This window comes from Vigna radiata, chromosome 11 (genome assembly GCF_000741045.1).
Source record: "Vigna radiata var. radiata cultivar VC1973A chromosome 11, Vradiata_ver6, whole genome shotgun sequence".
Classification (NCBI taxonomy): Eukaryota; Viridiplantae; Streptophyta; class Magnoliopsida; order Fabales; family Fabaceae; genus Vigna; species Vigna radiata.
The window spans coordinates 8,652,971-8,665,774 of NC_028361.1; the positions used below are offsets into that span (position 1 = coordinate 8,652,971).

Here is a 12,804-nt window from a genome sequence, read left to right on the forward strand (position 1 = left end):
AATCAACTTCAAAACAAAGCAAATTGATAAAATAATATATTAAATTTTTATATAGACAATTTTGAATATAACACTATAAAAATTTGTATCATTAATATATATATATATATATATATATATATATATATATATATATATATATATATATATACTTTTAAAATAATATTATTTTAAGAAATAAAATAAAATATATGTTTATAAATTAATTTTATTAAAGACCAAATGATTAAGCTTGTAGTCACTTGTTTAAAATGAGTTTAGGATGATTTAGATACAATTTTTTAGATATAGTTGAATGTATAACATGATCTAGGAGTGTTTGAAGTTGAGAAAAATGTATCCATTTGGTCAAGAGTGGTGCATGGTGCAAATTTTGCAATTTGGTACTGCAGAATTATGCACACTCACTGAATGAGTGGAGTCACTCAGCGAGAGGTTGAAGGTCTGGATCACTGTTGGTGTATTCGCCTAGGGAGTTGGGTCGCTGAACGAGGTTGGAAGTTCTGGACCACTGTATGTGCATTCACACAACGAGTTGAGTCGTTGAGCAAGAGATTGAAGAGTTTGGAGTACTGCCTGTTTATTCGCCTAGCTAGTTGAGTCGCTCAGCGAGAGGTTGGGGGTCTGGACCACTACCTATGTATTCGCCTAGTGAGTTGGGACACTGAGCGAGAGGTTGGAAGGTCTAGACCATTGTCTGGGCATTCGCACAACGAGTTGAGTCACTGAGCGAGAGGTTGAAGGGTCTAGACCACTGTTTGCTTATTCGCCTAGCGAGAGGGGTCGTTGAGCGAGATGTTGGGGGGTCTGGATCACTGTTTCTGTATTCGCACAACGAGCTATAGGTCACTGAGCGAGAGAGTTCTAGGGTCACCCAACGAGCTTGGTCGCTGAGCGACTAGTCCAAAATTTGTTTCTTTGTTCTTTCCATCCTTGTTTCTTGATAGTTTGGAGTTATGTTTTGATTCAATGTGAATAATGTATAAGTATGAGATTATGTTATTATCACAGTTATGTGTTGTGATTCAAAGTGAAAGTATGTGGTTTCAAGTATGGTTTCAAAGTTATGAAAGTAAGTTCCAAAGGTGGAACTTCTTGGTGAGGTTCAAGTATGTTAGAATGAATGCAGGAGCCCAGTCTTGGGGGTTATCCTGAAACTCTAATGTTCTTTCATTCTCAAGTAGAGAAGATTGATACATGTCATGAAGAGTAGTAGAAGGTCTTAGTCTTGGGTACTTCCAGTATGATCCAAGGCGTGGAATAGACTAACCTTGTGAGTATGGTAGGATGAAACCCATTGGTAATGACTTTGCAAAGTAGTAGAAGCCACCACAAGTGCATAACTCGCCATAGCTCAACAATCATTCTAAGTCCGGACAGTCCATTCATATTAATGTCATGCATAAAGTGTTTTATGATGGTGAATTGATATGTTTGTTGTATGTAAAATGTTTATTGAGTTATATTGATTATTCTTTAATTGTAAATTAACTTACTCTTTTGGTTGTACTTGTGTTTGAATGTGGTTGTGTTCTTTATTGACTATTATCATCCTGTGAGTGTGTGAGCAGAGGAAGATGGGATTTCTTTGGAGTAAACGTCTGATGGAGTGGATCCTACAATTTGGTTTTCTTTATAGTAGTATTGTAAATAGCTTTTGTCTAACCCGTTTGTATATAAAGTTAAAAATTTATAGTTGTTTTCACATAACTGTAAATTTCTACTTTATATTTTAGTTAATAATTGTTTTATCATATTATATCTACTATTATACAGTTGAATGTTATATTTTGAAATGATACAATATAAAAAAATTAAACTATAAAATATAAGTTATTTTTTAATAATTAATTAAATGACCAATTATGTGGTGAATTGAAGAGTGTTTTGTTTGCTTCTCCCCGTAATGTTACTCTGTCTTTGAAAATTTTGTGTAGCCTTTTTCGCGGTGTATATATTAAATATAAACAAGGTTTGAGTATTCACCCAATTTATGGTTGATGTTTGGTCCGTACTGTACCAAGTTCTGATTTCATATAGGATTAAGCTTAGTCATTAGCGAGGATGACAAAAATATTTCGTACCGCTGGTATTTATTTATATAAAATCCGCTAGTACTAAATGATACTTCAAACGGATATTTATAAGTAACAATTAGAGATAATTTAATATTTATTTATAAATGTGAAATTTACTATCTGTAGCTGTCGTTATGTTATTTTATTAAGTTAAATTTAAATAAAATTAAAATTTATTTTATATTTAATTTAATTTAAATTATATTTTAAATATCTTATAATTTGATTTTAAAAATTTATAAATTATATTTTTTTTAAATATTTACGAATATATATATATATATATATATATATATATATATATATATATATATATATATATATATATATATATATAGATTTTAAAAGATCCAATATATTTTCTAAAACGTAAATAATGGGACCGATAAAGTTGAATGTTCTATTGTGATTCTTTATAACTAAAGTTTGTGTCCAGATAAAGTAGTAAAAGGAAATAAGTTTTCTTTGTGCAATTTCTAGGTGATATAATGTCATATATAAAATCTTTGGTATTCTTTCTTTAAGCTCTCTTTTTATTCTTCACCTCAAGATTTTACTAAAATCCTTCTGTTGCTGATCTGGATTGCTTAGCAATGATTCTAATAAGATCAATCTTCTGGTATGCATCATTCTTTTAATTTTCTGAGTTTTGTTCTCTTTGTAATCAATGATGCTACTTTCCAAAGTGATTTCAAATTTTTATCTCCTATATATAGGGTTGTATGTGCCTCAAGTTGTTAAAAAATATTTAGATCTTGAATTTGTTTAAAAATATTGTTTACTGAATTGCTTTTGAAAGTGTAAGTGGTAGAGAGATTTGTGATTATTTACTTAACATGTATTTTATTTTGAACTGTTTATTTAACATGTATAAAAAATGATTTTGAAAAAATTGTTTACTACCACTAGTGTGGAAAATCATTACTTTGATTCAAAATGTGATGAAAGTGAGGTAAGACAATGGGAAAATTTAAAAATGAGATTTGGGACATACAGGATGAAAGTAATTTTACGATAGGTGAGGAAAAATCTATTATGCGTACTTTGAAACTGAGCTATTCTAAGTACCGCAGGATTTAATGCAGAATATTGTGTCTAAAGTTGCTCTGCTATTATCCTGCAACTTATACTTCACACTTTTATCAACTATGCTCAAATAACATTAAGATGCCTTTAGTACATTAATGGGCCAATATGGCATAAGCCTACAATTCAGAGACAAAATATTATGTGAAGTTAAGTTAGACTTAAAATATTTTCTAAGATGGTATTACTGTCTAATCTAGATTCATTAAAATGGTCACTTATCCTGTTATACATGTGTCAAGCCAAATACTGACTTCGGACATTAGGTATTGTAAGACTCTGTGATATCAGATATATCTGGATGATTTTGCTGAAACACAAATTTGAAATAGAAAATTGTTTGAGAGAATATTTCATAGCATAATTGAAAGGAATGGATTCTGTTTAATTGATAAAATTCACCCTACAACCAGTATCAGTGACAGTTCTTACCGTCCCCTCTTTCATTTCTGGGATTAGTTCTTGCATCATATCAACATATTCACTAACACCACTAGGAAACATGTTAGCAAAACTAAACCTTTATGTGAAAAACTTTCAACTTCCTTGTATTGTTACTTGTTTTGCTACAAATTTACATGTCAATTAGACACTACAACATAGAACTCACATTTGGCTTTTCATCTTCAAGTCGTAAACTTTATCATTAAGACACAATTATTACATATTATTGTCTAATAATCACTATATTAAACTGCTGACTCTTGCACTAAAAAACAAACAAAACTCCTAATCAAATAAAATTTATTTATATTACATTTAAGTTTACCCCAACAACACTCTTCCGTCAACTTAAATGTTTTTTCTGTCCTACATCCTGACTTTTCCATGTGCATCAACCCACAACCTCCTTATTAACATTCACTTTCTTGATGGTTGACTTGTTTATCATTGTGGTAGTCATGTTTTTCATCTTGGATAAATTCTCCTGTGCTTTGGCCGACTTCCTAGTAACAATGGTCGACTTTTTCTTGACCTTGATCATCATCTTATTAACCATGGCCGACTTCTTCTTGACCATGGCCTACTTCTCAGTCTGCGGATTCCTCTCTACATCTTTCCCATTCTTCGAGATTTCTCCATGTCGGTGACAAGCATGTGGCTCGAATTCTCAATCTTTGATAACAGTACGTCGAGTTGGCCAACGAGGCACATAGCGTTGTATATATGTGCCTCAAATTGGTATAAATTTTTTTTTGGAGTTTGTTTAAGATAAAATATTGTTTACTGAATTGCTTTTGAAAGTGCAAGTGGTAGAGACATATGTGGTTGTTTACTTAACATGCATGCAGTCTTATTTTGAATTGTTTATTTAACATGTATAAAAATTGGTTTTGAAAATATTGTTTTGAAAATCTGCGGAAACTCATCAATTTGATTCAAAATAGGTGTGTAGGCTTGAGTTTGGATTCAATTGTTTGTGTTTGCAATTCTACAAGGATGAATCTACTAGGCTACAAGATATCATTTGGGAAACAGAGCACATCAATAAGAAATGATAGTTAGTTTTGTGTAGTCACATAGTAGCAGAAGATATTTACAGTTTGATAAATGGTTTCGGTGGTAGTTGTAGTTTTAAACATTACCTACAATCAAATTGTAAATTTTTTTAGTATTGTAAGATATATATCTTTGTAATATATTAGAAACAAAGATATAAAATGTTAACATGAAGTTGTTTTCTCTAAAAATATCAGAAAAAGTTTTCGTTAGAAATACTTTTAATATTTGCCACATTTTGCGCTTTGTCTGGTTTGAAGGACAGAAATGGTTAGAATGTTTTCTTAATATAATACAATTGATCAGCAGAAGCTTTCCAGCAATCTCAGAGCAATCCGTGCTGTCCTCCGAGATGCTGAGAGAAAGCAAATAACAAGCTATGCTCTGAAGGATTGGCTGCAGAAACTCACAGATGCGGCATATGTGCTTGATGATATCTTGGATAAATGTTCAATTCACTCCACAAAGATGCACTCAGTTGATGCTCATACTTCATGCCTATCCCGTCTCCAACCTAAGGATATTCTCTTTTGCTTTCATATTGGAAAGAGGATGAAAGACATCACCCAAGGATTTCACAACATTCATGAAGAAAGGCTCACATTTGAATTGCGTGTGGGTGTCACGGAGAAGCAAGCAGTGAATGATGATGATGATGATAGGTGTCAAACTAGCTCAGTAATTACCGAACCCATATTCTGTGGCAGAGACAAGGATCGAGAGAAAATTGTGAAGTTTCTGTTGGAAGATGCTAGTAACAGTGAAGACCTCAGCATCTACCCCATAGTTGGTATGGGTGGACTTGGCAAAACAACTCTTGCCAAGCAGGTCTTCAATGATCACGAGATAAGTAAACATTTTAAATTGAGAATTTGGATCTGCGTTTCGGAAGATTTCAATGTGAAGAGAATACTGCAATCCATCATAGAATGTACCATTGGTCAAAATCCCAACCTTAGTGATTTAGAAGCAAAGCGTAAAAAGGTTGAAGAAGCACTGCAGAACAAGAGGTATTTGCTTGTTCTTGATGATGTGAGAATGAAAACTCAGAGAAATGGAAGGAGTTGAAGGGGATGTTGGAGTGTGCAAGGGAGCAAAGGGAGCTACCATTTTGGTCACTACTTGACTTGAGGAAGTTGCCTCCATCATGGGAACGCATTCTGCTTACCGTTTGAAAGCATTGTTAGAAGATGACAGTTGGTCATTGTTAAAACACCATGCATTTGGACCAAACAGAGAAGAAAGGGAAGAGTTTGTAACAATCGGAAAAGAGATAATGAGGAAATGCGTTGGTTCGCCACTTGCAATCAAAACCTTGGCAAGCTGTTTGCATGATGAAAGTGAGGTAAGACGATGGGAAAATGTAAAGAGTGAAATTTGGAATATACGAGATGAAAGTAGTTCTATGACAGGTGAGGAAAATTCTATTATGAGTGTTTTGAAATTGAGCTATTCTAATCTGAAGTCGTCTATGAAGAGATGTTTTTCTTTTTGTGCAATTTTCCCCAAAGATTTTGAAATAGACAAGGAAGAACTTATTCATCTCCGGATGGCTAATGGATTTATTAAATGTGAAGGAAATGTAGAAGTGGAGGATATTGGAAATAAAGTGTGGAAAAAACTATACAGTGGATAATTTTTTCAAGAAGCTAAGTATGATGAATTTGGTATGATCGCAACTTTCAAGATGCATGGTCTTTTTCATGATCTTGCCCAATCTATTATGGGTCAGGAATGTCTGGTTTGGAGTATTTCTCAGAACACACGCTGGATGGTCTAACTTGTCTTCGAACTTTGATCATTGGTGACTGTAAGCAATTAAAATCCTTGTCTGAAGGTGTGCGACATTTGGCTTGTCTTGAGAGTTTGGACATTAGCAATTGTCCAGAGCTGGTGGCTCTACCGAGCAATATGAGCCAACTGACTGTCCTTCGGAAAGTGTCAATCAGGTTTTGCTCCTCATTACCATATGGCTTACAGCGTGTTCCCTTCCTACGTATTTTGGGTATATACCATTGCAAGTGTACTTCGTTGCCGGATTGGCTGGGAGACATGACTAATCTTCAAGAATTAAGCATTTGGTCCTTTAAGGAGTTGAGGTCACTGCCAAGTAGCATTCAACGCCTCACCAACTTGTCTAAATTAAGTATATACAAATGTCCTCATCTGGAGAAGCGATGCAAGAGGGAAACAGGGGAAGATTGGCAATATATAAAGCACATTCCAGATATAAAACTCAATCCCTGAGAAAAAAGACATGGATTTTTGCGGTGAGTGATTGTCTAATTTTCTTTAATATCTCCTTATTGTGAGACTGTGCATACGTTAATGTTCGTAATTGCATGCAGAGAGTATCCAGCGATCATCTCGCTCATAGAACTGCTTCTAGCATGCTAGACGGCCTGCCACAGGAGTAGTAAGCAGGAATTATTTTGATTATATAGCTGATGAGAGAATGAGTCATTTCACGTGTGCATAATTGAAGAGCAGTTTGAGTTTGGAGAGATTTTTAAAAGATTTGGAGTTTTGGACCATAAATCGGATCGAAATCATTACTATCACGCTCTGGTTTTTTAATTTTATAAAATGCAGATTTCAGTTTTCCCTTATATTATTAATGTGGTTGACAGATGTGTTACTGCTTTCTTCAATTAATCATCTGTTACTCTGTATAGCCTTTACTGATATTAGTAATTTTTACATTTATTGCTTGATGAATTGTATATTAGAATCTTTGAAAATATCAACTTGTGCTGCCTTCTACAAAAGTCTATATTTTTATGATACCTTTGAGTATCTAAAATCAAGGTGCATTCAACAAGTACAACTCTCGTCGTTTAGAACCAAAATGGAATTACATTCATTCCTATCCTAAAGTGAGGATTTCTAACTACTGCAGGATTTAATGCACAATCTCATGTTTGATATTCTTGTGAGATATTTATTGTTGATTATTATTTATCTGTAGGGAATTACTTTTGAGCTTCATGAGAAGATGGTTGCAGATGATGACAGAAAAATGTTTCAGGATATCATCAAAAATTCTAAATTAAGTGAAGGATATCCATCAACAAATGTTTATGGAAACAATATGACATAAGTCTAAATTAAGGGCAAAGGTTTTCGACCTAAATTAAGATTAAATTAGATTAGGATTTGAATCTACTTTATTCAAGTTAAGTTTATAATGACTCAACTTCTAAGATGGAGCTTATCTAACTTACATTTTCATAATTTAATAACGTAAATTAAAAGAATATCGAAATATAAAATAAAAAAAATGTTGAAGAACTTTTAAAAAATAACAAATTACAAAACATTATCAATATTATTATTTTTAATTTTTATTGAATATATAAATAGTTTTTTAATTCGGTAATGATTGAAATATTTTATCAAAAAGATAAAATTTACTAAATATAAAATATTTTATCGAAATAAACTATTTGACAAATGAAATACTTGACACTTCAACCAAATAAACTATTTTCTATTTGACATACTTGACACTTAACTGAGCTTCAACCAAGTCAACCGTTGCAACGACAAAAATATGCTCTTCCTTGGTGAAAATGGTCGTGACATGAAGATGGCGACAACCAAGTCACTCTTTTTGAAAAATAAAATATTTAAATATACACTTTATTTTGAACTGTTCTGAAGCTACATTTTTTTTCCTCATGTAAAGGTCCAATATATTTGTAACTTCATTGACAAATCCTTAAAGGGTATCTTCTGGAGGGGAAGTAAGGAAAGGGATAGAATGTTGCATTGCTTGGAAGATTGATTATACGAATCTTTTGAACTCTGCTAATGGATTATTGGTTTCCTTCACGAATTCAATATCTTTGGGGATGGCAACTTATTCTTGAGCTGCAAGAAGAAAGGATTCCATCATCAAGCTGTCGAAACTTTTCTGAAGATGTTCTTCTATTTGTAGTCTTCCTTTTTTTCACAATATGAATGTGATTTATTTATTTTTCATTTTACTCAGATAAACTTCAAAAATAAAATGTACGTTGCTTCTGTCATTACAGTAATTGTTATATTCCAAACACCCACCACAAGTTACTTAAACTACATATGAAATTCTTTCCAAACAAATTATTATTCACTCATCGTTGCCTCTCTTCTCCATAATCACCACCAACCTTTCCTTCATTCTTGCTCTCCTTCCTTCCAATGGCTGACGCTTTGCTGGGAATTGTGTTTCAAGACTTGCAATCTGTTGTTCAAAGCCAACTTGCAACCTATTGGGGTATTGATCAACAGGCACAAAAGCTTTCCAGCAATCTTACGGCAATTCGTGCTGTCCTCAGAGATGCTGAGAGAAAGCAAATAGCAAGCCATGCTGTGAAGGATTGGCTACAGAAACTCACAGATGCAGCATATGTGCTTGACGATATATTGGATGAATGTTCGATTCACTCCAGAGAGGTGCTGTCTGATGATGGGCATACTTCATGCTTAGCCCGTGCACATCCTAAGGACATTCTCTTCCGTTTTCATATTGGAAAGAGGATGAAAAATATCAACCAAAGATTTCACGACATCAATGAAGAAAGACGCATGTTTGAATTACGTGATGGTGTTACAGAGAAGCCAACAGTAGATGATGGTGAGGATGATCAAACTACCTCTGTTATAACCGAACCCATATTCTGTGGCAGAGACGAGGATCGAGAGAAAGTTGTGAAGGTTCTCCTAGAAGCTAATAACGATAAAGACCTCACCGTCTATCCCATAGTTGGTATGGGTGGACTTGGCAAAACAACCCTTGCCAAGCATGTCTTCCATGACCACAGAGTATGCGAACATTTTGACTTGACAATTTGGGTGTATGTTTCTGTTGATTTCAATGTGAAGGCAATACTGCAATCTATCATAGAGTATGCCACTGGACAAAACCCCAATCTCCATTCTTTAGAAACAATGCGGAAAAAGGTTGAAGAAGTGTTGCAGAGCAAGAGATATTTACTTGTTCTTGATGATGTGTGGAATGAAGACCAAGAGAAATGGAAACATTTGGAGGGGATGTTGCGGTTTGCAAGGGGAGCAAAAGGAGCTACCGTTTTGGTCACAACTCGACTCGAGGAAGTTGCTTCCATCATGCAGACGCATCCAGCTTACCATTTGAAAGAATTGTCAGAACATGATAGTTGGTCATTGTTCAAAAGCTATGCGTTTGGACCAAACAGAGAAGAGAAGGAAGAGCTTATGGCAATCGGTGAAGATATTGTAAAAAAATGTGTTGGTTCGCCACTTGCAATCAAAACTCTGGGAAGCCTATTGCGTGATCAAACTGCGGTAACACAATGGGAAAATATAAAGGAAAGTGAGATTTGGGATATACGGAGTGAAAGTAGTTCTATGACGGGTAAGGAAAATTCTATCATGCGTGCTTTGAAATTAAGCTAATTTAATTTGGAGTTGTCATTTCGGAGATGCTTTTCTTTCTGCGCAAAATTCCCCAAAGGTTTCGAAATTGTCAAGGAAGAACTAATTCATCTCTGGATGGCTAATGGATTTATTAAATCTGAAGGAAATGTAGAAGTGGAGGATGTCGCTAATGTGTGGAGAAAATTATACCGTAGGTTTGAGTATCAGCAATTGTCCACAGCTGTAGTTCTACCAGCAATATGAGCAAACTAACTTCCCTTCGGACTGTCTGTATTGATGATTGCTCTACATTACCATATGGTTTACAATTTGTCCCCTCCCTACGAACTTTGGATATAGAAAGATGCATGTCTACTTCATTGCCGGACTGGCTGGGAGACATGACTACTCTTGAAATATTATGCATTTTGTACTGTGAGGAGTTGAGGTCACTGCCGAGTAGCATTCAATGCCTCACCAACTTGTCTTATTTAACTATACATCGATGTCCTCATCTGAAGAAGCGATGCATGAGGGAAACAGGTGTGAAGATTTGCAATACATAAAGCACATTCCACAAATAGAACTGGACTCCTACTCACTCCCAGAGGAAAAGACTTTAACATTAAGTGGTGGTAAGTGAATGATTGTTTAATTATCTTTAATTTCTCCTTATTGTGAGATTGTTCATACGTTAATGTTAGAAATTGCATGTAGAGAGTATCCGCCGATTATCTTGCTCATGGAACTGCTTCAAGACTGCTAGACAGCCTGCCAAAGGAGTGGTAAGCAGCAATTCATTTGATCGTGTACTTGAAGAGTGAATGAGCCATTCCAGGCACAATCGAAGAGCAGTCTTGAGTTTTTAGAGATTTCTTAAAGGATTTGTGGTTTTGGACTATAAATCGGATCGAAATCATTACTATCGCGTTCTAGCTCTTCAGGTAAGTCTCAAAATACCTAAGCTAGACAAATTAATAAACTGCAGATTTCAATTTCCCCCTATATTATTAATGCGGTTGACAATTGTATTGCTGCTTTCTTCCATTAGTCATCTCTTACTCTGAATACTTCACTGATAATACTAATTTTACTTTCATTGCGTGATGGATTCTGTACATTCATGCCGAGTTTAAAAATTCCCTGTATGCTAGAATCTCTTTAAACATAAATTTGGGTTACCTTTTACAGAAATCTTATTTCCTTGTGATACCTTCAAGTATCTAAAAACAAAGGTGCATTCATCATGTACAACTCTCGTCTTTTAGTACCAAATTGGGATTACATTCTACAAATGATTCATACATTGCTATCTTAGAGTGATGATTTCTAAGTACTTCAGAGTTTAATGCACAATCTCACGTCTAAAATTCCTCTGCTATTATCGTGCTAGTTATATATTTCACACTTTCATGACCTATTCTCAAATAAGATTAAAATGCTTTAAATACCAAAATCACTACCCCTTCATAATGAGGAGTCCCTTCGCTCCATTTTTTTCGCTTCACACTCATCATGCACTAATAATGCCTAATATATTAAGGACTCAAAGAATACGAATATTTTAATATAATGAATGACATTTGGTCACTTAATTTATATATTAAAGAAAAATCTTTGACAGAATTTATATAATGAAGAAGCATAGCCATTCAATGATTTAAAGGTTTAAGTTGCAATATGTTCTGTTTATTGCAGGGCTCCTTATAATCCAACGAAAGATTGAAATGGATGGATAAACACTCATACAAGGAAAGAGGTTGACATTTGTTTATCTAAATAAGACTCATTATTGTAAATATCATTGAATAATAACTAGGAACTCTGATTATAAATTTTATACCCTATAGTTTTGCAATTTGTAATAAGCTAGTCTTTAGTAAGATCATATGTGATACCTTAACCACTGATTTATTCAATGCATGATGTTTTAAAGCTTGTTCTAATAAAAGGTGCTATATCGTTGGTCATAAAAGCTGACATTAGTAGCACAAAGATGACCCGTGCTTCTGATANCATCAAATTCACTGCCAAAGTGTTCCACATAGATCATAATGGGTTTATTGGTCATGTTGGTTCTCGTTTTCAACATAATCCAAAAGATGATCAAATAAAATATCTGAATGTTGAAGCTAATATATATCAGGGTTGAAAACCAATGTACGAGGCTCCTATTACTAAAAGATGCAATTTATAATAATCATAGACAGGAAAAAGTAAAAGAACAACCGATATAATAATATATATAACTAATATAAAATAAAATAAAAGTTAGTAAAACGCTGATAAATGAAGGTTCCAATGTAGATGAAGTGTTTTAGTCTAAAATAAACTCTCAAGTCAAAATGATAATTTTAGTCTAAAGTAACCTCTCAATGAACCGGTTTTAGTCTAAAATAACCTCTCAAGTCCAGGTAAGTGAATGATTGCTTAACTTTCTTTAATTTCATAAGTTAATGCTCGTATTGCGAGTAGAGAGTATCCAATGATCATCTCGCTCATGGAACTATTTCAAGCCTGCTAGACAGCCCTGTTAAGATATGTGAAATATTCTATTAAAGGATATTAGGCAATCAAACATTATGTTAGTTATATTTTAAAAGAAGATTGCCAGTGGTAGAGAGAGTGAAGGACTGTATTATCTTGAAAATGTCTCACAACAAAACCATAAAAGAAGATTGGTTTGTCTTGCGAATGATCACAAACAAGATAAAAACAAAAAAGAAATTTGGTTGTGGCATAAACGGTTGGGACATCCCTC

General features: G+C 33.9%; 2 pseudogenes; both read left to right on the forward strand.

Moving 5' to 3' along the window:
• The first annotated feature begins 4,162 nt into the window (after nt 1-4,162).
• LOC106776719 lies at nt 4,163-6,911 on the forward strand (annotated as a pseudogene).
• A 1,935-nt stretch (nt 6,912-8,846) lies between these two features.
• LOC106776720 lies at nt 8,847-10,307 on the forward strand (annotated as a pseudogene).
• The last annotated feature ends 2,497 nt before the right edge of the window (nt 10,308-12,804 follow it).